The sequence below is a fragment of the Sycon ciliatum genome, chromosome 11 (assembly GCF_964019385.1).
Source record: "Sycon ciliatum chromosome 11, ocSycCili1.1, whole genome shotgun sequence".
Taxonomy (NCBI): Eukaryota; Metazoa; Porifera; class Calcarea; order Leucosolenida; family Sycettidae; genus Sycon; species Sycon ciliatum.
The window spans coordinates 6361136-6386758 of record NC_088653.1 but is presented as its reverse complement, the minus strand read 5'-3'; the positions used below and the strand labels follow the sequence as shown (position 1 = coordinate 6386758).

The 25623-nt window shown below is 47.6% G+C and overlaps 1 long non-coding RNA gene across 1 annotated transcript in view; it reads left to right on the top strand.

Moving 5' to 3' along the window:
* The window catches only part of LOC135827619 (uncharacterized), a 49175-nt gene that overhangs the window by 19963 nt on the left and 3589 nt on the right, over positions 1 to 25623 (top strand). Inside the window, exon 2 of the long non-coding RNA XR_010555517.1 lies at positions 7088 to 7186. This is a non-coding gene — a long non-coding RNA (uncharacterized LOC135827619). The remainder of the gene's footprint in view (positions 1 to 7087; positions 7187 to 25623) is intronic.

The following is a 25623-nucleotide window of genomic DNA, read 5'->3' as shown; positions in this document are numbered from 1 at the left end:
GTTGTTTTCCGTTGTACGTGATGCAGCTTGTTGAGGAGAAGGGTTTTCAATATCTTGGGTTCAGTTTTTCTTGCTTCTGGCCTGGTCGAGGTCGTGCTTTTTTCTTCTGTAAACTTCTTGTGCATTTTGGAATTGAAATTAATAATTATAGTCCAACTTATATCCTTGCGCTGGTCTGGTGGTGGATAATTCCACAACAATCTTGTGAACAAACTTGAAATCCCACATAAATCTCTTCTTAAAATATTGTTTAACAAGCAGCGTTTATTTCCTAGTCTTGAGCTCTATTGTATCAGCAATACTCAGCCACTGCAAGATAATCGCAAACAGCAGCTTTGCGTTTTGATCCACAGAATTCATCTCTCCGTATTCAATTGGTTTTCTCTGTCCCGGTCCACTCGTAATAGTCTCTCACTTCCCCGTGCTAATTCAGCCGCATTTACCAACTCTCCTCTGTTTTTGTCCTACAGCCTTTGGCTGCAACTTCCCCAGCATGTTAAGACATCAAAATGTTTTTTCAGGTTTAAAAATGCACTCCGATCGCATAATGTAGTAGAATTTCCCACCTTGCTCCCCCTTATGTTCTGGCTGCCCGTTTTGGATCCATCAGTTGCCTGATGATCGTAGAGATACGTGAAATTTGGAGTTGTGACAAAGCTTCCAAACTCTCTCTTGTGTGTAATGTAGTACGATAGGATCTCATTGCTGGATTCTTGTACAGTTGAACATCGATTATCCGACCACCTCTGGGCAGACAACTGTCAGGCGGTGTTCAGATAAGGCAAATGTTCCGGATAAGAAAAAAAACTGTCACTCACACACTTTCAGTGGTTATTACTAGCCGCACGACCTTTTTACTTTTTACTTTTCAAAATTTTCGTATTTTTTTGAATGGCTCACTACATGCACAGTGCGTACTCTACGGCACGTGCGCCCAAAAAACTGTTACGGATAATCGAATGGTCGGATAGTCGATGTGCGGATAATCGATGTTCAACTGTATATCATTCTTTCTTCTCTTTTTCTATATTCCTTTCTTTTCTTTTCTTGCCTTGGTTGGCTATCACATCTCTCTCGCACTTTGCGTGCCAATTGGTCATGAACCACGAGTTGAGTGAAATAAATAAATAAATAACATCCCTTTTGGTTTTTTTGCCTAGGTCATCAAGGTGGTAGACGGTGTCGTATTACCCTCGAATGCAAAGAGAAAGTTTATTTCTTTCGCTCAGGGTCCTACCGTATGCTTTTTTGCCTAGCTCATCATGCATGCTATTCGAACAGATGGAACGTTTTGCAGTACAATGATGTAGCCGATCAATTCGTCGTGGTATGGTTGGGAATTGTAGCCTTCAGGGTGGACGTAAAACACTATTTACATACACAAGCTCGGGGAGTAAAAGTCTCTCTGTCCCATACAATGCCACATACCAACTAAATACAAAAACATGCACTTCACACGAGCTGACTTGCACGCGTGGCCCTTTTCACGAACCCAGAAAAAAGGATTCGTCTATTATAACGCATGTGTGAAGTCACTAGATTACACCCGCACCAGGGATGAAAGGCGATCGAGCTGTCGCGGAAGAAGCCTAGAAGGGCAAACGGAAAAGATACCTGGTGCTATCCCGTGCCTGTCCCGTACTGTACCATCAACTGGGGCGTCACAGGGCGGCTGTGAGTGGTATGACGGGGTTGGGGGTGTCCCCTGAGAAAAAATAAGGATTTTTCGGCTAACAGGGCACGTTTTAGTATTCTACAGCCGCAAAGGAGGGTTCCCCTAGCACTTATTCGACAACCCCACTGCAGCTCCAAAACATACTTCTCATGTACTTCCTCCGCGTCATCGAAATTGTCGCAGTTTGACTAGTGACTTGTCACTTGTTACTGACAACTCCATAAGCTAAGCCATTCAAAACTTATTACACAGTATGATAGTCTGAAGACTAGAGTAACGTTCCAGGACATTTGGACTGAGAGTTTTCATGCAGAGATGAAGTCCTCGTCGTCGCTGATGCCAATGGACGCAAAAACATCGTTCCGAAATATTTCAAGGAAGGTTGAAAGTTGGTCGCGCCTCATCTCAAACGCTTTGACTTTCTCCACAGGACAAGAGCTGCTATGCTTGTCGTCTACTAGCTCTGGATGATTTCTACTTCACCACCAAAGAAGTATGAATACACGATCGTTGCGAGGTCGGTTGATTACCGTCGGCGGAATCACCTTGATCTTGAAATGAACTTTTTTTAGCCGTGGCATGCCCATATATTTTAACTGTGTGGTCACAGCTCGTGCAGGTAAGTGTACTATCACGTCAGCGCGACCTCTTTTTCAGCATCACTGGTACGGCACCTGGGCGTGCATCACTAGCACTACGTGTAGAGTCTACACGGCTCTTGCAGGTACAATCATGTACTGAGTGTCTCAGCCAGAGGGACAAATTTTATCGCTGTTGCATGCATTTAGTTTGCTGACCCCTCGATGTTTCTCCAAGCGCTGCCACTTGTTCCACGAAGTCATTCTCACCCCAGCTAAGGTAAAACAGTGATGAGGCTTGAGTGGATGGCCATAAGCACGAGAAATGTGCAGGCTGCAACGCCTGACTGATCTCAGCGAGTCGAAATTACCATCGCAGCGACATCAGCGAAGAAATTGCGTCTAGTTCAAATATTTCAGCTTCCAATTTCAGAAAAAAGAACTTTGCCGTCACCCTATACTGATGACTATCGCCTACGTCCGATTCCTGTATCACGAGTGCTGGTGAGTAAACACCCCGTTTTATGTCAAAAGTCAAACTGCGACAATTTCGATGACGCGGAGGAAGTATTTTTAGTATTTTCTGTACATTGTAGGTAGCCAAGCAAGGCAAAAGGAACCCATTGCCCTCGAAAAAATCGCAAAATCCGAAGTACAAGCGTGCTGCCCGTTCTAGCGCCAGCCGCTGTGCGAAAACGTATGTTATGTTCTGCAAAGGTCCGCAGCGTCGCATGCACTATGTACACGGCCGGCCTGGACAGTCGCAAAGTAATATTTTGGTTGTTTTTAGAGAGAGAAGAAGATCCTTTTTTATTCGGTGGGATTGAAAGATCTGCCAGTGGACCGGAGAGCTACAACACTGGAAGCAGAAGAAAGGGCTTGCGGAATCTTCTCTGTCTTCGTTGCAACAGGACTTTTGTTTGCGAGAGACTTTCGTCCTGTCGTCGCGGACGCAATTCTTGCTGCTGCTACCAAAAAACTCGGAGAACGAAACGATCGTAAATCGTTAGGTGAAGCGGGTCGTGTCGGTGAACAGCTGCAGAATATTTTGCCGCCGTGGAGCAGCAGTCCAAACACTTTTCTAGTTCGGAGAATGAAGCATTTCCCTTTTCCATTTACAAGCGCGGCTTTCGCGGGTGTAATGCATTTTCGCATCAGCTTGCAGTAGATCGCCAGGAGCCAGAGGTACTAGGTAGGTGTCGTTGTGGAAAGAATATAATTATGTTGTAGCTGACAAGTGACATACATGTAGAGTCTCTTGACCGTGCTGATCGCCATTTTAACACGGTAGATCTTGGAAATTTTTAGTTCTGGACCCAGTGATCGCCGCCAGCTCAGCTCTGTTTCTATCAAGTTTTCAGGGAATGCGTCCGTGAGGAATCGTCTGGTTGGTCCTACCCGTGACTCCAACCGTCTATCGTAATGGATAACCGCCTGGAGTCTTGGGCAATAACTAACTGCTAGTGCTAGGCATCAAGTCTGTATGCTCCTCCTTGCAATGAAAGTAATTTGTTGCGATGTTTTGTACAAGTCCGAAGATCCTTGAATTTTTTATTGCTTTTTTCGATGAATTGGGTGGACTATCATGAACGAAAAGTGGTACGACCATGGTCGTAGTGGTCGTGCCGTGTGTGACGCCCTTGATCAAAGACAGCTGGCCACAATATTCAAATAGGGCTTTCAAAAGCAAGATCATAACGTGAAGCAACTTGGAAGAATGAGTATGTAAGCGAACTGTATCGGGGTAATGCACACCGGACGATAATGCGAGTTAGAATCCTTGGTTATGTCTTGAAAAAACAAAAATACATAACATCTCTATACACAACATCTATACATAACATCTCTATGTTGTTTTGCCTAGGTCAGCAAGGTGGTAGACGGTGTCGTATTACCCTCGAATGCAAAGAGAAAGTTTATATAACCCAATAAATTCTGCAATCACTTTTGCCTAACTCATATTCAAACTGATTGTATCGTTTGTGCAAAACAATGATGTAACCAATCAATGGAAAAAAACATTTCCATCAGTTCCAATAACATGCATGATGAGCTAGGCAAAAAAGCATAGTGTATGGCCCTGAGCTTCCAATCTCTCGTTAATAATTCTTTTTTCAAACGGGTCCAAGTAACCCGCCTCCCCCCCCCCCCCCCCCACAGCCCCCCCCCCCTCAGTTTCGCTGACCTGCCTGAACCGGCACTGGAGCTGATACTGCTCAAAGCCCATAACCAACTTAATTGAAGACCAACCCATCTCAGATGCTAAGTACAGTAAAACCTGTAACTAAAGACCACCGTGACTAGCGACCAGCCTGGTACTAAAGACCACTTCGCCAGGCACGGAAGGTCTCACATTCATACATGGTTGGGTGGTGCAAACCTGTAACTAAGGACCACCTGCCACTAAAGACCACTTTCTCTGGCCCCAAGGGGTGGTTGTTAGTCACAGGTTTCACTGTAGAAGGCATCAATTCCCTATGAATTCTTCATCCATAAGGATGCGGAACTCTCTATGCCAGTGCCGGTGTTGCCTTTACTAACTAAGGGAGCATCTCATAAGTTCGCATTTTATTTGCAAACGTAACGCATTTCGAATAGACTTTACCCCCCTACCTCCCCCCCTCTATTTGAAAGTCTTATGGCACATTTTCTGTGTAGATCTACTGTACCTGTGTTCATGCCTCATGCTATGGTATGTACATGTGTACAGCATTGGGTATGTACATGGATATGAATGTTTTGCTAGTGAAGTACTGTAGTGCATCCAGTAGTTACATTCATTACTGAAAAACATCTTCAGATATCTTCAGATGTGACGTTAGACGTCCGTGATGATTTCTTGGCTTTCACTTGGCGTCTACTTTTCACCTATCTTTGTCACTATCTCAGCACCATTTGTGAAGTGTAAGCTAGCGCAACCTATTCCTGTGTACCTCTCTCCTTCTCAGTGTGAATGATTTAGCACTTGTGATAGTTGTGTCTGGTAGAGTTCAGAACACCTCCATTCTGCACTATTCCCTTTTTGTGTTGATATGTCACATATGTGAGTTAGTTGAGTGTTTACACCTCAGTGCGCCAATATCTTTTCTATAAAATAGCATTATTTAGCTAAACCCCTTCATTCAACAACTGCTTCTCCTCTGATGAGTTCCCCGTTATTATCTCTATGGAACGAAACAAGACTCGTCAGGAGTACTACTACTTGCTTTCGTGGAGTGTGGCTGATGAACTGTTCGTGCTGTGATCTGCAAGCGTTGTGTGGTCTCGTCCGGTCAAATGAACAACCTATTACTATTCATTACTTTCTACTTCACTCTCCCTTTTTTATTGCGTACTCTGCGTGGCTGGCACTTCCCCAAAAAGCTAAGGACCTTTCTTCCCTCCGCCTTTTTAAGAGCCTTGTCGCGCCTTGATTTTGATTTTGCGTTTCTGATTTGATTGCAATCACTGCTTATCCATGCCGGTTCCTTTTTCTTCTCCTCCCCTTCTCCCTGCCTTGCCGTGGTTGGCTAACACCCTCTCTCTTTGGATTGGCCGGTGTTCTCACTGTGCTATGAGATGCTGTAATAAATAAATAAATAATAAATTACTGAGTACAAGAACAATCAATGACGTGTAGTCATCAATGGTCATGTACACACACATAAACGTACATGTAGTTCCTCCAATTCCCCTCCATAACAGCTGTGCATGTACAGTGTACAATGTCAATGTACTGCTGTATAAAAAGCTGGCCAGGTACACCGTTTGATCAGGCTGGTGTGACATTTGACACCTCTGAGTAGCCTGCATGCATGCATACAGTGCAATGGTTAGCTGATCTGCAAACACAGGTAGATCCACACCTAAACCATGTAAACACAGTTATCTGAAGCGATCTAGCACATGCACAGCACAGTGTTGTACACTTCCAGAAAATGTGCGAACTGTCATTTTTCTATTCGAAAAGGGCGCTCCCACCCCCCCCCCCCCCACCCCCGTTTGAAATGCCTTACATTTAGAAAAAAAATGCGAACTTATGAGATATGTGTGTGTGTGTGTGTGTGTGTGTTTGTGTATGTATAATGTGTGTGTGTGTGTGTGCCAGCTAGTCCGGTTGGTGGGTACACTTATGCCTGATTGTGTTGGGTCTGTTGCCAACAGGCTCGGCTGCTTGAAGGTGTATTGTTGTATCTGCCACCTTTGTTGATTTCAGGTTACTTTCTATTTGAAGTATACATACCTGTTAACCATGGACTGCTTCTGGCTAGATTAACTCTTGTGTAATCAATGATACTAGTGACGCTTAGATCAGATCCACTCTGATTTAGCCACCCACACTAGTAGCAAGTATTACCTTCACTGGGGGCAGGGGTAACTGCAGTTGGATCCCAGGACGGATACCCTGATGCCGTCAATCCTTTTTCTGCACCTTGTCCTCACCCACTTACTGAGGTGTGGTGAGCCCATAAGTGGGATCATTTTCAAGTCCACCCAGAGTTTTGGGGATTTCAGGGGGTGTCGGCCGTTGGGCGGTTCAATAGCCAGTTGAGTCATCTTTCCAAGATTCCTTTGGAGTCTCTCTCCCCTCTCCCGGGGAGACCCACGTGACCAGTTTTGGCAGTGAGCAACAAGTACAAGTACAAGTACAAGACAGTGTGTATGTATGTGTGTGTGTGTGTGTGTGTGTGTGTGTGTGTGTGCACGCGCTTGTGTGCATGTGTGCGCATGCACATGCGCGCACATGCGTGTATGTGTGCATGTGTATGAATCTGCATGTGTATGCATGTATGTGTATGTGTTTGTGTGTGTTTGTGTGTGCATGGTTTGTATTCATTAACGATGCTACTTCCAGATTGATAGCACACCACTCCACTTTGCAGCATCCGGAGGTCATGTGTCCGTAATAGAATGTCTGTTGAATGCTGGACATCCATTGGAAGCGAAACAGTTGGTGAGTCAGGATATCCCTGGTGCATGCTTGTTTGTGTAGGAGCAGAAAAGAAGGATTACCGTACTGTCGCGATTAGAGCCCTCTCTTGAATAGTGCTCTATGTTGAAGAGTGCCCCAGTCTCTATGAGCATGTGAACAAAATATATAGCCCTCCCTTGGATTGTGCCTCCCCCCTCCCCCGGCTTGTTACCAAGCGCATGTGCACGTTTTGTGTTCCAGGCCATGTGATAAGGGTCGTACTGACGTAATGTCCTGACACTTCCCAGACTTGCCATTTTGCCTCACATGTCGCTGAAAGGCAACATTTTTTAAATTCTCGACCGAACGATATGAACGAACAAAATGTTCCTGGAAACTGCACACAAACCTTGCACCTAACCACATCACCCCTGCGCGATCATCTTTGCATCTCTCATACTCCCTGTCGAAAGGTCCTTGTCGCGCTCAGCAGTTCACTTGTCACAAATGGCGGCACGCACAGCGCGGAGCTTCGTGCCATGAGGAGGGCCATCGTGGCCACCTTTTGTCTTCCAAATCCTTAAGGACTAGAACTGATCTCAGAAAATGCGAAATCGGCATTCTTGCACATACTTCTCCCACGATAAGTTGAATAACTCCACTAATAACTTGTAGGTCGATTTTCACAATCTCGGACTTTCTGTTAGGCTCTATCCATAAGTAATACATTTCCTGTAGACATGACAAGCATCAACGTAAATGTACAGTGAGCGAAGCAAGCGTACGCATCATGTCAATTGCTACGAAATACACATCGCAATGCAATTCCCTCAAATTTTATCGTAGAGCACTGGGATTTTGCAAAGACCTCTGGATGCCGGTAGCATGATTTGGTCATAGCACCTGGCTGGCTAGGGACGCGCAAAATTGGGCAAATCCCCAGCTGAAGTGCATTAATTTTTACAAAGCTCATAATACAGCTTGAGATATAGCCTGACTCCAGGATCTTGGATCGCGTTCGTTCGGGTTTCTTCAAGACGACAGCTGAGAGTTTTCTGTTGCCGATAGATCTCAGTAGTATGTATAAAGCCGGTTCTGTGAGAGGTACATGGTTCAGCCCGAAAAGTGGGGTACTATTGATAGTACCCCATTTTTGGGGTAAAAACTGGGCGCCCGTTTTTTTACGTAAAAATGATTTTTCGGGTGAAGGGTGGATTGTACCCCACCTTGCCCCGGATGGGAGTGGGTATAAGAAGTAGATACATTGTTGGATAATGTTTCATTATGGAGATGATGATGTGGGGTGAAGATGGATTTTGAATTTGAGATCTTACGTGCCTATGTACGTGAAAAGAACCTTTGTGAAGAAGAAGAACAACAAGAAGGAGAAAAAAAAGGAGTGCAAGAAGGGGAGGAAAGACAGTGTCATCATCTCGATACTGTTGTTCATGAAGGATAATACGTATGTTCTTCTTGTGGACTTGTCATAGATGTGGTTTACTTACCTGAAGTTGATGTGCACTCAGGTAGAATAAGGACACTTTTCTGGTGCCGCTGTACTTCAAGATCAGCGCTGCAACTCGCCATGGTGATAATGTGGCTGTCATCATGTTACCAAGGAAAACATGGCGTTTGGCCGGGTTCGCCGCACTCGAGCGCTCAGCTTTTTTTCACAATCTTGTTTTGAAAAATACTTCTAGTCTTTTGCAGCACTTTTGGAGGAGAGTCACATCGCGATCTGTACGAGTATCTTTATCATGGCCATTGTCTTGTGTCGTTTTGAGCTCGAATAGCTTTCTCTGATGAAGGATTCAAATATCATGACGTTCTCTTTTATCGTGGGCATGAAGCTCCCCACTCGCAGCGGGGATGACATCGGACGGAATAAATGTGTCGAGTGCCGAGCAGGAGTTCTGCTGACAAAAGTGATTAGCTCCTCGCGACCTGGGGCATGTGAGGACTACAGTTCTAGTTGGGCAATACCCCACGAACACATCTAGCTCGAAGCGCAGAGTCGATTGAGAAAAATGACCAAGATCATAAAGAAGGCTTGTTTGCTCCCACAAAATGTTTTAGTAGCCGAGTCCACGCACTGAAAACTGCACTTGCATTGTTCCTGTCCTATCATACAGTACATCAGTGCAGTACAGAGTGCACTTGCAAATCACGACGACACGAGCACAGTCGCTTGTACAGACTCAGTTGTGACCAGCGATCGCGCGTGGGAGTCAAGTACCCTACTCAAGTGCGCATGCTCGGCTCGCTGCATGCACTGTCTGTAGATCTACAGCAGATTGCTGGTGTGATGCACTACATGTACAGCGCAGTCATTTATGTGTAAGAGACAATGTCGGCTATTTTGACACCTTCATCCATAAACGCGGAGTGCGGGGAATGTCTTTGGCGAATAAGAGCTGTTGCATTGGCTAGCTGTACATCCCAGCAAGCGGGAATGTGCTGGATATCGATACTAAACACCCGTTCATCGCGGTGGTGAGTCTGAACAGACCCCGAGGTACGACAGCTTCGTATATTAATGTGTACAGTGCGTATGGTGAAACAAGTCGATACTGGTTTCCAGCGAAATGTTGTTATCTATGTACAATATCCACCAATATCCTTTATCTAGGGCCCAAAGGCTATCCAGTTCACCAGGATTTGTGGCCTTAGTATTTTTCGTTTTCTCCGCGTTTTGGGTTGAAATCTGAACATAAAAAAGTGGCACTGATGACGTCATTCAGCTCATAATTTAAATTTGATATTGGAAATCGATGACAACTAACCAAATGTATCAACACAGAAAATTTGGTTGAAAAATATGAATGTATGCCAAAGTTATTACCAATACAAGTTTTGTACACACATGATCACCTTATTATACCTGAGCATCAGAGATGTAGTTCGATGAAGAAGCTTTACGCTGCACATGAGAGGTTATGTGGTGTGGATCGTCATCTTTTGCATTTTCTTTCGAAAACTGAACTCTTATCCGATCAGCTTCGTGTACACTCTCTTCGAGAGCAGATACGTGCGATGAAGAAGTCCTGTTTGTACAAGAGTATAAACTATGCTATAGCATTATCCTGTATAGTATACGAAACGAATGTTGATGCATTACGTAAACTGCTTTCCTAATTACCTCATAGCAATGTATCCTGGTTGAGGTTCAGTCGAATCATGAAACCTCTTCCTCAGCATTTTCCACTCCTATATGTACTGCATCTCATGGAGTCGACTAGGATGGTGTATTCATTGCAATTGTCCACGTTGCGTTCGAATTTGCTGCTTTTATCTCCATCTGATATATCTCTTATGACATCATTGATTGATGCTTATTGCTGGGAAACCTATTCACTTGATCACGTGATCCAGAACATGCACACGTTTGACTGTGATCTTCTTTCCATACTGTATCAATTCACTAAGGTGGCGGTAGCATGTAAGGAATCTTTATAATGAGATATGATTTTGGCCGGCACAATGCTGATTTGTGAAATGTTTTTGGCGGGCTTGATGTTGATTGGTCAAATGTTTTTGGCGGGCTTGATGCTGATTGGTTGACACATATCTTATCATTTCAATCCACCTACCTCTCTGACTTGTATATATACGAATGATTGTCCTGCAGCTGAGTCATTCGTTCTTTGGATACAGTGCTGACTAGTTGTCCTGACTTCACTTCCTAGAAAATGGCTTCCCTATACGAGCGACGGATGAAGAAGAATTCCGCTCTTCCTGCTGACCCTCCTCGAGTTGTGCTCTCTTCGAAGCCAGTACCGGCTAAGCGTCGCTATGAATCACCTGCTCCTACCAAGCTCCACAAAGTAATTGTGGTGGATGGGTTTCAGGAGGATATGCAGCTGTCCTACAAGTTATCGGGTAAATCCTTCTACAAACCTGGATATAAGATGTACTTCCCTTCGGGAGCTCTGCCAGAGAAAGATGAACCAGGGTGATCTCATGTGCACACCATCAAGGAATGGGTCAATCATGACAAGATCAATCATGTCAAGGTTCCATCATCTGTTTTTGGTGGGCTTGATGGTGATTGGTTGACAACTTTGCATTTTCAACCCACCCCATTCTGACTTGTATAAATACGCATGCTTGACATGCAGTCGAGTCATTCCTTCATCCAATACAGTACTGATCAGTTGCCTCGTGACTTCGCATTCTACGAAATGGATTCCCTTTACGAGCGATGGTTTCACGTTGCAGAGAGTCTTAACGGATCGGCTGATCACAAGACTCACGAATGTCAGGTGTGTCATCTGCTAGTACGAGTTGCTGACCATGTTCTTGCGACATACGCAAAGGATGAAGGTGAATGCTCGGAGACTCGTCATGCCTTTGACATCGACCATTTGTTCGTTCGTGATTCGACATTGTTTCACAAGTGGACATCTGCTTAACATGTTGGTATGAAGAGACCTGACATTCTCAAGTATGCTGTGAGTTTTACTGTTGGCGATGGTGATCGTGAACAAGCTGAACGACTTGAAAGTTGCATATGCGGCATCATGGAAGGTTTATGGAATCATGCATCAAACGACATCGTTGCCCTGGAGATGACCTTGTCATATTCAGTAACTCTGTTGGACATGCTGGCACGGAAAGGCGATCGTGCGAATGTGTTGTTAGCACGAGATTTCCTCATGAAACACATTAATGATAAATCGAGGAGGAGGATGAACGGTCGACTCATCAACACGATGACTGTGGCCCTTGTTTGTTGTGCATTGCCTGTTGTTCACCTGTTCTTATGAGCATCATAAAGTTTTTTTGAGAAAACTGAAATATGAGAAAGCCGATGAGAGCAAAGTGGAAGATGTGGAAAACAGATCAACACGCTACACAGATCAAGCCATAGCAGCTGATGAGCTGCACGTTAAAACAGGCGGATCCGTGCCCATGAATGCTAACCTCGACATGAACGAGCATTCCATCTGTAATTTGGCATACGATGATAGCTCTTTGACATGTGCTGCCGCTGCCGGTTGGGTCAAGAATGAAATCCGTCAATCATCATCGAGATTGCAACACGATATCGACGCTGTGCGCAAGATGAAAGGTCCTCGTGACGATCGGGGATTGGGATGGCTTAGCGGAGGTGGCATGCTATTGAACTCTATAGGGAGAAATGGTGACTTCTATTTCGATGCAACCACGCTCATCATGTACAATAAATTCAGCTCGAAATGGATGGCTTTCGGTCAGCTTCATGGATCAAGAGGTGAAGACGGTCCACGTGAAGAACGTGGATCGATCGGTCCCGAAGGTGAGACTGGACCTAGAGGAGCTAATGGGCAAGGTGGTGAACGCGGTCAAAAAGGGGATCAAGGAATACCTGGTCCAGAAGGTCTTAGAGGTGAAGTTGGAGAACGTGGATTAGTCGGTCCTGTAGGTGAGATTGGACCTAGAGGAGAAGATAGACAAGCCGGCTCACAAGGTGAACATGGTGTGCAAGGTGATCAAGGAGCCGTATGTCCCGTGGGTTCCCAAGGAACCATCAGTGCAACCGGTCCTCCAGGAAACAGAGGTCCTGTGGGCCCCCAAGGAATCATCGGCCCCATAGGTCCTCCAGGAGCCAGAGGCCCCATGGGTCCGCAATCAAATCAGAACCTATCCGATCCGTTTCATCTACTACCTCACATTCTCAGAAACGCCTACGTCTACATATACTCTCATCCTAGCAGATTTGAATCCGTCAACACAGTGAGCAGAAAAAGATACAGAGGGAAAATCTCGTTGACTTGAAGGACAAGAGAATCAACGTGAACAGCATGGCCGAGTCCGATGCCGAAGGGAAATCGCCTGGTGCTGGTGGAAGCGCTGAGGCTTTTGGATGGATGAAGCTGGAGACGAGTTACCTAAAGCTTGGCAAGGATTACGGGTATTCTGGCGAGGCACTGGTCGCTTTCGTGGAGCGCAAGCTCACCGAAGCAACCGTGCCGAAATACACCGACAAACAAGACATCCGGCGTTATTTGATAACATTTGAGGCTGTTGTTCAGCAAAATGGCTACAAAAAATCGACATGGTTGTTGGCCCTCCGTTCTACTGCGATGTGGACAAGGCTTGAAAGGGTGGTCCGAGCTCTTGTCACTGCATCAGCAGACGGATGACACGTTTTTCCGGTATGTAACCCATGTAGTGCAACTGGTGCAAGAGTGGGCATCGCTATCTGGAGGGCCGCAGGGCCAGAAGCAGAGCAGTGGGAACAGTGAGATGTTCATGGCAATCGTCCGCCAATTTGTGCTCCAGGGATGCATCGCTTGACCTCCGTGCGTACTTGCTGGAAAACAAGATCGGCGAGAAAGCGTTTGAAGAGATCACAGAACTGGGTACAGGGTATCAGGAAGTGCATGGTGTACGTTCTGGGTCCGACCAGAAAACCATGGCGTTGGAGTCCGAGGGTGCATCAGCACAGCGCTTCAAGCTGTCCACTGCCGATGACGAGAACAAGCTCCACAGCATGCTTGTTGCTCAGCGCCGCGAGTATGCGCAAACCAATGGCCTTTGCTATCGTTGCCTGCGGACAGGGCACAGCCGGAGAATGTGTTATAGTAGTGTTTCTTGCAGCAAGTGTGGCAACAAACACCATACCCTGCTTCATGATAACAGTAGCAATGGTAGCAGTGATTTCAGCTATAGCAGCAGCAGCAACAGCCACAGCACCTCAGCAGCTACAGGCAATGCCCTTGGCGTCGCCTAGTGTTTGACAGCCGACACAATCTCCCTCTCACGTAGCGATGCAGTGTCAACTGCCACTCTGGAAGACATGGACGAGGCGCACCCCATTGAAGTGCATAGCAGCGACATTTGATCCGCTCGACTTGGTGTCACCGGCAGTATTGACAGGCAAGATCCTCCTGCAAGAGGCCTGGATGGAACAAGGCAAGTGGGATGATCCGCTTCCTTCTCCGCTCGGCCAGCGTATAGCGACAGGCAACGGTTGGACTTGTAAAACCTACACTAGGTTTTGGTGGGGAGGATGTCGCTGACCTGCACATTGATATTTGTTTGATATTTATTTATTTGTACCTTTACAGCACTGCACAGTTTGCACGAGGACTCGGAGATTTATGCAGTGCATGTCTACAGCTTATTTGAATGCGTGCCTACTGCGCAGTACTAGTCCCTTGTATAGTACGCAAGTTGTAGTGCGGGCTAGCATACAGGTGTGAACGCTACGCACTTTTCATGCAAGCTACCTTCTGGATTCTGCACTTGCTTTCATGCACGTGTCGCTGGCATACACGATACGGGCCGGGTTTGTGTATTGGTTTTGAACCATGTGGTTCTTCTTTTCAGTTTTAGTTGTTCTTTGGTTGCTCCACGAGTTGTTGCTTTGGTTGGAGACAAAGATGGCTTTCCGTTTCAGTAATATAATGTAATGTAACTATAACGGATAGTATTCTGTTGAGTGTTGGGATGCGTTGGGACCCCGACACGAATAGTGGGCACTATTCTCAAGCCATACACGATCGTGGGATCTCACACTTTCCCATTCGCTTTGGATCGGACAAAAGACAGACGACTTGTTCTGCTCTACACCGACCTAATTGGACCTGCTGTGAAGTACGAAGACAACACTGATTCGAGGGTGTTGAAGACCTTTCTCATTCAACCCCTCAATGGTGTGAATAACTATGTGTTTGGAAAAGAAGACAAGCGAATGCTGCTTCCACACGAAAACGTGAGTAGAATTTCGTTTTGGTTGAAATTCAACACCGGTGAATACATCACTTCCGGATACCCCGTCTACCTTGATCTTCGAATCACGAACACGACTTAGATGGATCTTCCAGATGTTCGTGTCCGTCACGTGCGAGACATGGTGGAGGATATAGCGAAACGAAAAGAATTGGAGAGCGAAAAAGTACGTTGCCTGGAGAAGTACATGATTTACAACACCGCAATCTTGTCCTTTCTCATATTCAGTCAAACAATTCTCAACATTCTTCAAGGGAGTGGTGTCGTATCTGGAGAAAATCGCATTCGAATTATCGCCATCAGTAGTACGATCATTGGCGTGATCATGGCATGCATAGGCAAACACGTTCTCGACACCAAACGTCAGCTTATCACGTGTATTGAACAACTGCAGCAGATGGAGAGAGCTGAAGACGCGTACATGTTGGAATTGGGCATCACTCTGGAAGATGGGAAGCTCACTAACTAAGGAGCATCAACGATTGATAGCGATAATGAACGACTTTCGCAAGACACTGGATATTGGATCGTTAAAAAAATCGCCCCTATTATAATGTGACTCGCAAGAATGGCACAGGAGATATACTCACCACAAGCTCCGGAATCCTTCACCGGACTCCTGACCAACACGAAGATCGTTCAGAAGAATATCCTCGACAGGACGGAGAAGAAACTCTCGTTGCTTGAGGGTAGACGCGGAGTACGACTCTTTTCCACAGCAGATCGATCACCACCATCCCTGAACAATGAGCTTGACATCTCGTCACCGAATTGTATTGCTCTGGGGGAGAGCTATTTCATCGTGAAAATGCGCTATACTGTCAAAAACAATCTTGATAATCAACCTGGAGACTACACTTGGACATAGTACCAAGGCCGTTCAACTCCGTGCCGTTGCAGCAAGAGTAACGCGGATTCGTGTGCGAATTGGTATGATCGACATCAGCATGTTTGCTGGCTCTGCTGTAGTACTGATGTGCACAGTCATGGTAACAGTGCATTGCGTAATGCTCTTGGCCATATGCTGCTGTTGAGCTGGTTTTACAGATGAAGAATCTGAGAGGGACAATGGCTAGTTGTCTATTCTTTCCGTGTGCTTAGTCTGGCTTCTTGCATGCCTACATTGGCGCAGTGAACAGGCACGGATTTGTCGCCATGTCCGCTCCCAAAGGCAGAGCGCCGAAGGAATTTGTACCTGACTTTTCCAGCAACATCGGAGCCGATTTCGAATTGTGGCTCGAGGACGTTGATGATTACCTGAAAATTTGTGGAGTTACGACGGCAGCTGATAAAAAGAGGCTGTTTCTGAACCTTGCAGGCCTCGCTGCCAGGCGTATTGTTAAAGGAATCGTAGTTCCTACTCCACCAGCTCAGGCCGATGGCAGTGCCGGATGTGAGTACAAAGCTCTGACGGATGCTGTGATTGCTCATTTTCGTCCTGCCACAAACACAACGTCGGAGCGCCACCGGTTCCGTCAGCTTCGCCAGAATGAGGGTGAGTCTGTCACATCGTTTGTGGGACGCCTGCGCGAAGCAGCTGATCGCTGTGAATTTGCGTCTACTGCCGTGGACACCATTGATCAGGGACAAATCCGTGAACAGTTGATCGAGGGCCTGCGATCCCAGGAGCTACGTAAAGAACTTCTCAAAGAGTCAAAGTTGACACTAGCCAATGCTGTGAGCAAAGCTGTGACACTCGAGTCCTCTATCACGGACAGCAAGCTTTATGGTGACGCTGCAGCTACTCCATTGTCGAATTCATTCTCTCACATTCACCGTGTTTCACACTCCCAGCCTGCCTCTGCGCACAAGAAGTTTGGGAAGTGCAAGTACTGTGGCCGCTCGCATCCAAGAGGCAAGCAGCATTGCCCTGCAGCGGATGCTACTTGTGGCAACTGCTCGAAAGTCGGCCATTTTACAACAGTATGCCTGTCGCGCAAGTCTGATAATGCGCGCATGACATCCGAACAGGTGGAGGAGGATGACGCCAACTATTTCTGTGATTACGCATTCTCAGTGGATACTTCTCAGCACCAGCAATTGTTTCGTAAGACGCTGATCGTCAACGGCCGTCCCTGTGAAGGACTACTGGATACCAGTGCTACCCGATCAGTGCTAACCGATGATGTTGTCCAGCCAACGCGAAAGAGTGATCGAATCTTGAAAGCGGACAATGGCGGCGTCATCTCGACACTCGGTATGGCTGATGTGACGGTCTCTGTTGGATCACGCAGCATCGTATGTAGTTGTTTTGTTGTCCCAGTCGCGTCTGGCCGCCAAATCCTGTATGGCCAGGACGTCATCTCCGAACTGGAGTTGCTGACCTCTGCTGAAATCAATGTGGTGAACGTGACGCCCATCTCTATCACAGTGGACCCTGACACCACTCCAACCGCACTCCCACCCCGTCGGCACGCTTTCAGCATCCGGGATGAAATTGCCAAGGAGTTGGATCGTCTGGTGAAGCATGACATAATCGAGCCAGTGCGAGAAGCTACTCCGTGGGTCTCATCGTTGGTGCCGGTCAGGAAATCAAGCGGTGCTTTGCGTCTCCGCGTGGACTACCGCGTCCTAAACAAGAGCGTAGTCCGGGAGCGTCACCTACTTCCCACCGTTGACGAAATCAATGCGCAGCTGGACGGTGCAACAGTGTTCTCCGTTCTAGATGCTGAATCTGGCTTTCACCAGCTCCCTTTGGCCGATGAATCTCGTCCGTTCACAACTTTCGCCACTCACAAGGGCCTCTTTAGATTCAAGAGACCCCGTTTGGCATTGCTTGTGCACCGGAGATATTTCAACGTGTGGTGTCTGACATCCTTGCCGGCCTACCGGGAGTCGTTGTCTATATTGATGACATTCTCATCTATGCCCGCAACCGACAGGAACACGACGAGCGCATGGCTGCCGTACTCCGTCGTTTGAGCGAAGCCAACCTGCGCTTAAACTGGGAGAAGTGTCGCAGACGCCAGTCAGAAATCAAGTACTTGGGACACTGGCTGAGCAAGGATGGTGTACGTCCTGACGGTGACAAGCTGCTGGCAATCCAACAGTTGCAGCTGCCGCAGACGTTGACAGATGTACATCATTTCCTTGGTATGGTGACGTACCTTGGTAAATTCATACCGCAGCTCTCACAGACAACTGAGCCGCTGAGGAAACTGGCTCAGCGACAACCATTCGTCGTTGATGATGAGCTGACGGCCGCGTTCACCGATGCGAAGACAGCCGTGGCCTCGTCGCTAGAGTGCTTAGCGTACTTTAAGCCATCATTGGACGTCCCAACCAAGGTAACATGTGACGCATCTCCACTTGGTCTGGGTGCTATTCTGTGGCAGCAAGACAAGAGTGGCACTTGGTTACCTGTCACCTGCGCCAGCCGTTCATTGTCCGATGTTGAATCTCGTTATTCCCAGTTGGAGCGCGAAATGCTTGGTATTCTCTCTGACTCGATTCCGACAGTACGTCCTGGGGAGATCTGTTCAAGTTGTGACCGACCACAAGCCCCTGATCTCAATCGTCCAGAAGCCGTTTGACGAAGTACCACCACGGCTGCAGCGCTGGATGGTCGCTCTCATGCCATACCAGTACACCTTGCCACATGCACCTGGGAAGCAGATGGTGTGTGAAGACACATTGTCAAGAGCGCCTGTCCAAGACTCAACTGCCTCACCAGAAGAAGCCCGCTCTATGGCTGAGTTCATTGGCCTGGTCTTGGAAGAGTGCCCAGTCAATATCGACGATATCGCCAAGGCGACTAGTGATGACCCACTGTTGCGCATCATACAGCAGCGCGTCTTGATGCAATCATGGTCCCAAGTCACACCCGCTGAAGAGCCATATTACCTTATCCGAGATCAGCTGACAACCATTGACGGCATCCTGCTATTCGGTAACCGCTGTGTAATACCAGAAGCTCTCCGACATGCCGTACTGCAGTTGGCCCATGAAGGTCATCCAGGTCGGGACATATTCAAGAATGCTTTGCGACGACGAGTATGGTGGACCGACATGTCTAAAGATGCCGACAAGTTCACCGAGCAGTGTTCAGAGTGTTGGCGCCACCATACAAACCCCGCACAAGAGCTGCTGCCATCAGAAATTGAAGGAGTGTGGCAGAAACTGGCGGTTGATCTGGTGTGTATCGAGGGTCAACAAGTATTATCCATCGTCGACTACGGTTCACGCTATCCGGAGCTACTTCCCTTGTCAGCTACCACAACCGCAGCTGTCATTGGCCGGCTGATGGAAGTGTTCGCGAGGTTCGGCCTGCCTAGCGTGTTGGTGTCCGACAATGGCCCCCAGTTTGCCTGAGCCGAAATGGCCCAGTTCCTGCAGCGGTTGGGTATCCAGCACAATCGATCAAGCCCACGCTACCCCAGATCTAATGGCATGGTGGAACGTCTTCATCGAGTCGTCAAAGAGAGAATTCAATCTCTACGACCGTCCCTGTCTTTGCAACACCGTTTGCAACAAGTTCTCTTTGATATTCGCAACTCAGTGCACCGAATGCTGGGCATGTCACCCAATGAGGCTTTTTTCGGTCGCATGGTTCACACCCGTCTACCTCACCATTCTACCCCACGCATTGTGAATGCTTCTCATCAGATTCGCGCCAAAGCTGACATGGCAGTCTCGCATGATAGTCGCCGCGGTGTCCGCCAGTTGCCTATGCTGCGTCCCGGCACAATGGTAGTCTTGCAGGATGGCTATTCCGACCCAACTACCCCTTGGCGTGTTGTGGAGCAATATGGCAGACAAGTCGGCGTCACTGATGGCAGGCGGATACTGCTCCGAAATCGGCAGCATGTGCGAGAACATGCTTCACCTGCGTCATCAACTGCCACCTCTTCTCGGTCTTTGGATCTCCAGCCAGTTCCGACGCCAGATCCCCAGCCAGCTACAGAGTCAGAAGTGAAATCCTCGGCACCTAATGCAGATGTGCCGCCTGCTACGCCTACTGCTCCGTGTGAAGCAGGAGTGAAATCTGAGATCAAAGAGGCCGATGCTCAGATTCATCCCGAGTCCAGTGACCAATCATGTCGTCAATCACGCCTACCACGGCCCGATGCCCAGTCTGGCTCGCTCTATTGCGAGGGCTATGTAACCCGCGCTGGCCGCACTGTCAAGCTCACTGAGAAAGCTGCTGGTGCATTGATGTAATATCTCCATTTTGACTGACCATGTTGCATAACTATGCCAATTTGCGATTTAGTTGCTGGTTTGGTTTGTTCTGTTTGTATCGTGTTACAGGTTTGATGTATCTTCAGTGAGTTGACCCGTCAGTGTCAGGGTGTATCAAATTTGTTGCTTTGAATTGATTCTTTGCTCGTTTCCTCTGCAATTTTATTGTTTTTTTCTTGTCTGCAATTTTCTCCTTTTTTCTTTTTTCTTTTCCTTTTTTTCTCTCCTTTTTTTCTCAAACAGGTTTGCATTTGCAGACAATTTTTTCTTAGGGAAGGGGGTAATGTGGTAGTCATGCATTGTACATCACGGCTGTAGTACTGATGTGCACAGTCATGGTAACAGTGCATTGCGTAACGCTCTTGGCCATATGCTGCTGTTGAGCTGGTTTTACAGATGAAGAATCTGAGAGACACAATGGCTAGTTGTCTATTCTTTCCGTGTGCTTAGTCTGGCTTCTTGCATGCCTACAGCACTCACTCTGGGAAACAGAGGTTCATCACTCATCCACTAGGACGCATGAAATGTTGGGCACGATGACTGTACACTCGAGGAAGTGGTGCCCTTCTTAGTTCTAGGAGCATCAGGGTTCTGCATAGAGAAGTGTTCTCTACATCGAAAGAGGAGAGAAGGTAGAGAAAATAAAAAAAATTCAATCCACAGTAATCCGAAACCTTTATCCACTGAACGCGGAAAACGTACCGCTCCAACAACTCCTTCTTTTTCCAGACAGATACGCACCCTCATTCAGCAGAAAACTGTTCAGTTCATTCACACACCATTCTTCATTTGACAGTTCGTCCACGGGTGCCACAGCCATCGATGGCAAACCACTCGACACTCTCTCCTCCATCTCCAAAATGGAAAAATACAGTGTTTCACCATGCTCAACAACTGATACTCCGCACAAAAATCGAAGAGGATGCCCAGTCTCGGATCACGTGACCGTTATTGTGCAAAGGGTCTATTGGCACATCACAATCAGTGCTACAATAGGTACTGTTTAGAACACTGAACTTGATCTGATGTGCAAGTATAGTAGAACACTGGTGTTGTGTTATGACGTAATGTCGTAGAACTTTAGCTCTACTGTGTATGCACGCACGCATTTCTTTGAGAGTCTTCTCTGTCGTTTACAGATTGTATTCTCTCAGTTTTTCTACTTCGTGTATTCTAACCAATAAACTACTTGTCTCTTGTCTACCGAACCTAACATCTTCTCAGCCGAATTTGGTTGGTTCACTTTGCAGTGGCGTCCTTTCTTGTCCTGAACAAAACCAATCTACCAACCCACACCGGGAGAAAACTCGTTTATGGCATTGATGCGCCGTTTTTGTGTTCATTGAAAGCATCTGGGCTGAGCTTATGAATTGGCTCTCAGTGGCAGCAGAGGGTTGGGTGTATTTTGAGGCTATTTTTAAGTTCTTACCCTATACCTCACACCCTCAAACTTATCCCAGACAACACCGACCTTTTTGGGAGACAGTGTGCTGCTTTGAGTAATTTGTATTGTAATGCAAATGTTCAACAAGCTTGAAAGCAATGCCACACCGCTGCTTACAACTAGCTCGCGAATCCGCGCAATACAAATAGGATAGTTGTAAAGTGAAATACCAAGCTATGTACAGCAGCTGGCTAATGGGGAGCCATAACTGACTTGAAATGAGCGGGAACAAGTGAAGTCAATGGCCGGATAGGAGGAGCAGAGCTAAATGTTCCAATCTACGGTATGGAAGATGATGTGATGTGAGAAATGGGTGGGTGAACACCTAGCATGAGCTAGAAGCAAACAGTTATGTTGACGTTGCATTGCAACAGCCATTAGAGAAACTTTCCCAGATCCATCACAGCAGTACAAAGGATTTGAAGATGCCAGAGACGATGAAGAAGAGCCGTTTTGGCCTGGTTGACAGGGCGCTTACAGGCAATATATGTCTGTCTGTCTCTCTGTCTCTGCCTCTCTCTCTCTCTCATTCGCGCGTACGCGAACACACATACACATAATTGTACCATGTATTTTGAATTTGATGTGCTGACTGCAGAATATACAATGTACTTATAATAATATCGTGTCCAAGAGAGAGACATGAAAGTGATCGAGTGTTAGACTTTTATATGGCGAATTATTGGCCTATTGTTGTTTGAGAAGTGAACGGTGTGTAAGATACACACTCGTGCACACACAAGTGCATACAGCACACACACACACATGCACGCGCGCGCACGCACACACACACCTGCATTCAAGACTGACGTCATGCGCTATGTTTTGCTGCGTAATCACAAATGGCACCAGCCCATTTTGCTCAAAAGAAAAACAAATCTTGCTTGCCCTGTTGTGCTCTTCCAGACAACGGATCATTCTTCAGCAGTGTTTCTTTTTGGTGCTCTTCCAGACAACGGATCGTGCTTCAGCAGTGTATATTTTCCGTTCGTAGCTTTGCTGCCAGCCTGAGTGTCACCTTGATATTTTATTTCTTCAGTATGTCTGACCTAACTGTCAACACTGTCAAGGCAATGCATTGCCAAGCCCTCCGAGGCCAGCTTTCTCAGCGCAGCTTGAACCCGAAAGGAAACGGAGTAAAAGTATTTTACAGGACCGTTTGCTGGCACAGCCAGCCCTTGGTAGTCAGGTATGCTCCGGCCAGGAGAACCAGCAACATGACAGTGCGGCCACGGGTCGCGTGCCCAGAAACCTCGACTGGCACCAATGCCTCCTCCGCCAGCTCAGGTCATGCGAGCTCAACGGATCTCTGCGCTCTTGTACGGGACGAGGTGTAGTCGGCTTTGTCGGCCGCCAACACTTCCGGCTCAACGTTCTGGCTGGTGCGCAGCCCGAATAACGATGGCAAGCTAAATATCGTTCAGTCGGATGACGCAAAGCAGGTGCGTCACAGGGTTCACGATATTGCTACCCGGCTCGAGGCATGGACCGCATACATGTCTGTTATCACGGCTGCTGCCCCACACCGCACTGCTGATCTACTGAACTGATTGCTTACCAGCAGTAGATCCTGACTACTAACCGCCAGTTCTTCCCAAGCGCGTGGCTAGAGTACGACCGCCAGCTGCGGATGCTCGTGGCCCAGTAACCAGGCACGAAGAGGTTGAACACCGTCGACGTGAACCTATGGCTGATAGCTTTCACAGGCCATGCACACCTAAAACGTGCTCAATGTAAGACGCTGCTTTTCGTCCCCAATCTCAATTCCCCAAGCCAGCAGCATGTACCTCAAGTGGTCGCACCCATACCAGCGACGGCCACGAAATCTGCCGCAACGTCAACAGAGGTCGCTGTTCTTCATCGTCGTGCGGCTTCTCCCACACCTGCAGCCAGTGTGGCAAGGACCACCCATGCATCAGGTGCAACCAGCAGCAGCGCAGAGCCAATCGACCACCCCGCCGCTCCTAGCAGAATGGCTACTGAATCGCTTGACTCGGTACGTAGCTTCTGCCTATACACTCTGCAGAGACCACACTGCTGGCTGACCACTTTGCCGGCCTGTTACGTAACCACCCAGATCAATCATGTGTTGCGTATGTTCTCCATGCCCTGCGTCATGGTTTTGCTCTTGTATCTGCCGGCAAACACGACATTTCGGTTTTCTCTAATAATCTGCCCTCGGCTTTCACAAATCCGGCATTTATTTCCGAGCAATTAACTGCTTCCTGCGCCTGCAGCAAGACCACAGGCCCCTTTCCGTCACCTCCATTTCAGTTCATGCGCTGGAATTTGTGCCGTCCCCAAAAAGAACGGCAAGCTGTGAATGATCCACCATCTGTCCAGTCGGGAAGGCATCGGCGTGAACGACAGCATTTCTGCCGAGCCGCTTTCTCTGCTCTGTGTGATCAACATTATCATGTCATGCCCACAGCCGGTTTAATTGTCCAAGCTCGATGTACGCAGTGCATTTCGGCAGATCGCAGTCCGCCGTCAGGAATTGTCTGGGAAGGCTCCAACTACTATGAGCGGTTTCTGCCTTTCAGTCTTCGCTCCAGCCCAGCCTTCTTTGACTCAGTGGCCACAGCAGTCAACTGGATCATGCAGCACGAGTTTGCTAAAGATCACCACCTTCATTACCTCGAGGAATTTCTTCATATCTCCACTGGTTTGGTTGCAGCCAACCAGCAACTGACCATCCCCCTCCGGGCATTCACGTATCTCGGCATTCCTCCTTGCTACATACAAGCTTGAAGGGCCATCACCATCATTGACCTCCCTAGACTGCGAGCACCATGAAGCTCGGCTACCAGAGGACAAGCTGTTCGAGATCCATGCACCACTCGTGGGTACTATCAGCGAGCGCAGCATCGGCCAGCGTCAACTCGAGTCCCTCCTGGGGAAGCTCAGTTTTGATGCCCGAGTCATCGTTCCTGGACACACATTCATGCTTCATCTATGATAAGTGTGCCCTGAACTGTATCTGTGTATGTGAGTGTGGTGCGTAAAGCCCATCCTGAGAATGGGTTTGCCGGCCCCTTAGTAGATGCGTGCCTTCTGAAGAGGGTGATTATGGGCATCCAGCGATGCCATGGTCGGCTGTACTCACCCCTCGCCTACCTATCACTATGCCAATCCTACGACACTTGATGGATGCACACCGGAAAAGTAGTATCCTGAATGGCCATGACAAGCTGCTCTACCAAGCCGCCATACTGCTAGCGTTCTTTGGATTTCTTCTGTGTGCCAAATTCACTGATGGCATCACACGGGGCTGCACTAGCTCCCCGGGTGACGAACGCCTGCAACTCTTCCTGCTTTCATCCAAGACAGACGCATTCGGTATAGACGTTACCAGTGACATTCACCCGTCTTTACCGCAGTACCGCCCGGTCCGTGCCATGGTTAGCTACCCATGTGTCACTCGTCGCGAGGGACCGTAGCAACTCTTGTTCGTACTCTCGAACGGACAGCAGCTGACCAGGCAGTCATTCACAGTAATAGTACGGTCTCTTGTCGTTGCGGCCGGTGTACTTTGAGCTAACAGCAGCAGCTTTACTTTGAGCTAATCGCAGCTCTACTTTGAGCTTCAAACGAGTTGCTTTGAAGCCAGCACTCTGCAATTCAGAGATGACTCTTTCTTGACTTGTTTGTGTGAGGGATGGGGCTAACCAGCAACACGCAGAACCATAAACCATCCAGAATTTCGTGAAGAGCTTGCCAATGCCAACCTGGGCGTGCTCCAATCAACTTCCTCCAGTGATGAGATGTCGAGCACTTTGCACACTAAACTCATGAGTGTTCTTGACAGACGTGGCCCTCTAAAATCCACCAGCAGGAAAGCGAGCTCATATCCACCGTGGTCTGACAGGGAATTGTACCAAGTCCATTGTTGCAAGAACAGGCTACATCGCCAGTTGCGTCAGGACAAGGACAGCACCTAGATCTGCTTTGCATTCAGGCGTGCCCGTGCGGCTGCACGAAATGCTTATCGTAGGAAACGCAATGAGTATTTCCAAACCCAAAGTGTTAAACATAGTCGCAATCCACGCAAACTGTGGCATATCATCAACACTGCAACATCTCAAACTCGCCAACGTATTGAGCCAACGTGTGATGTGGAGGATGTTGCAACAGCCTT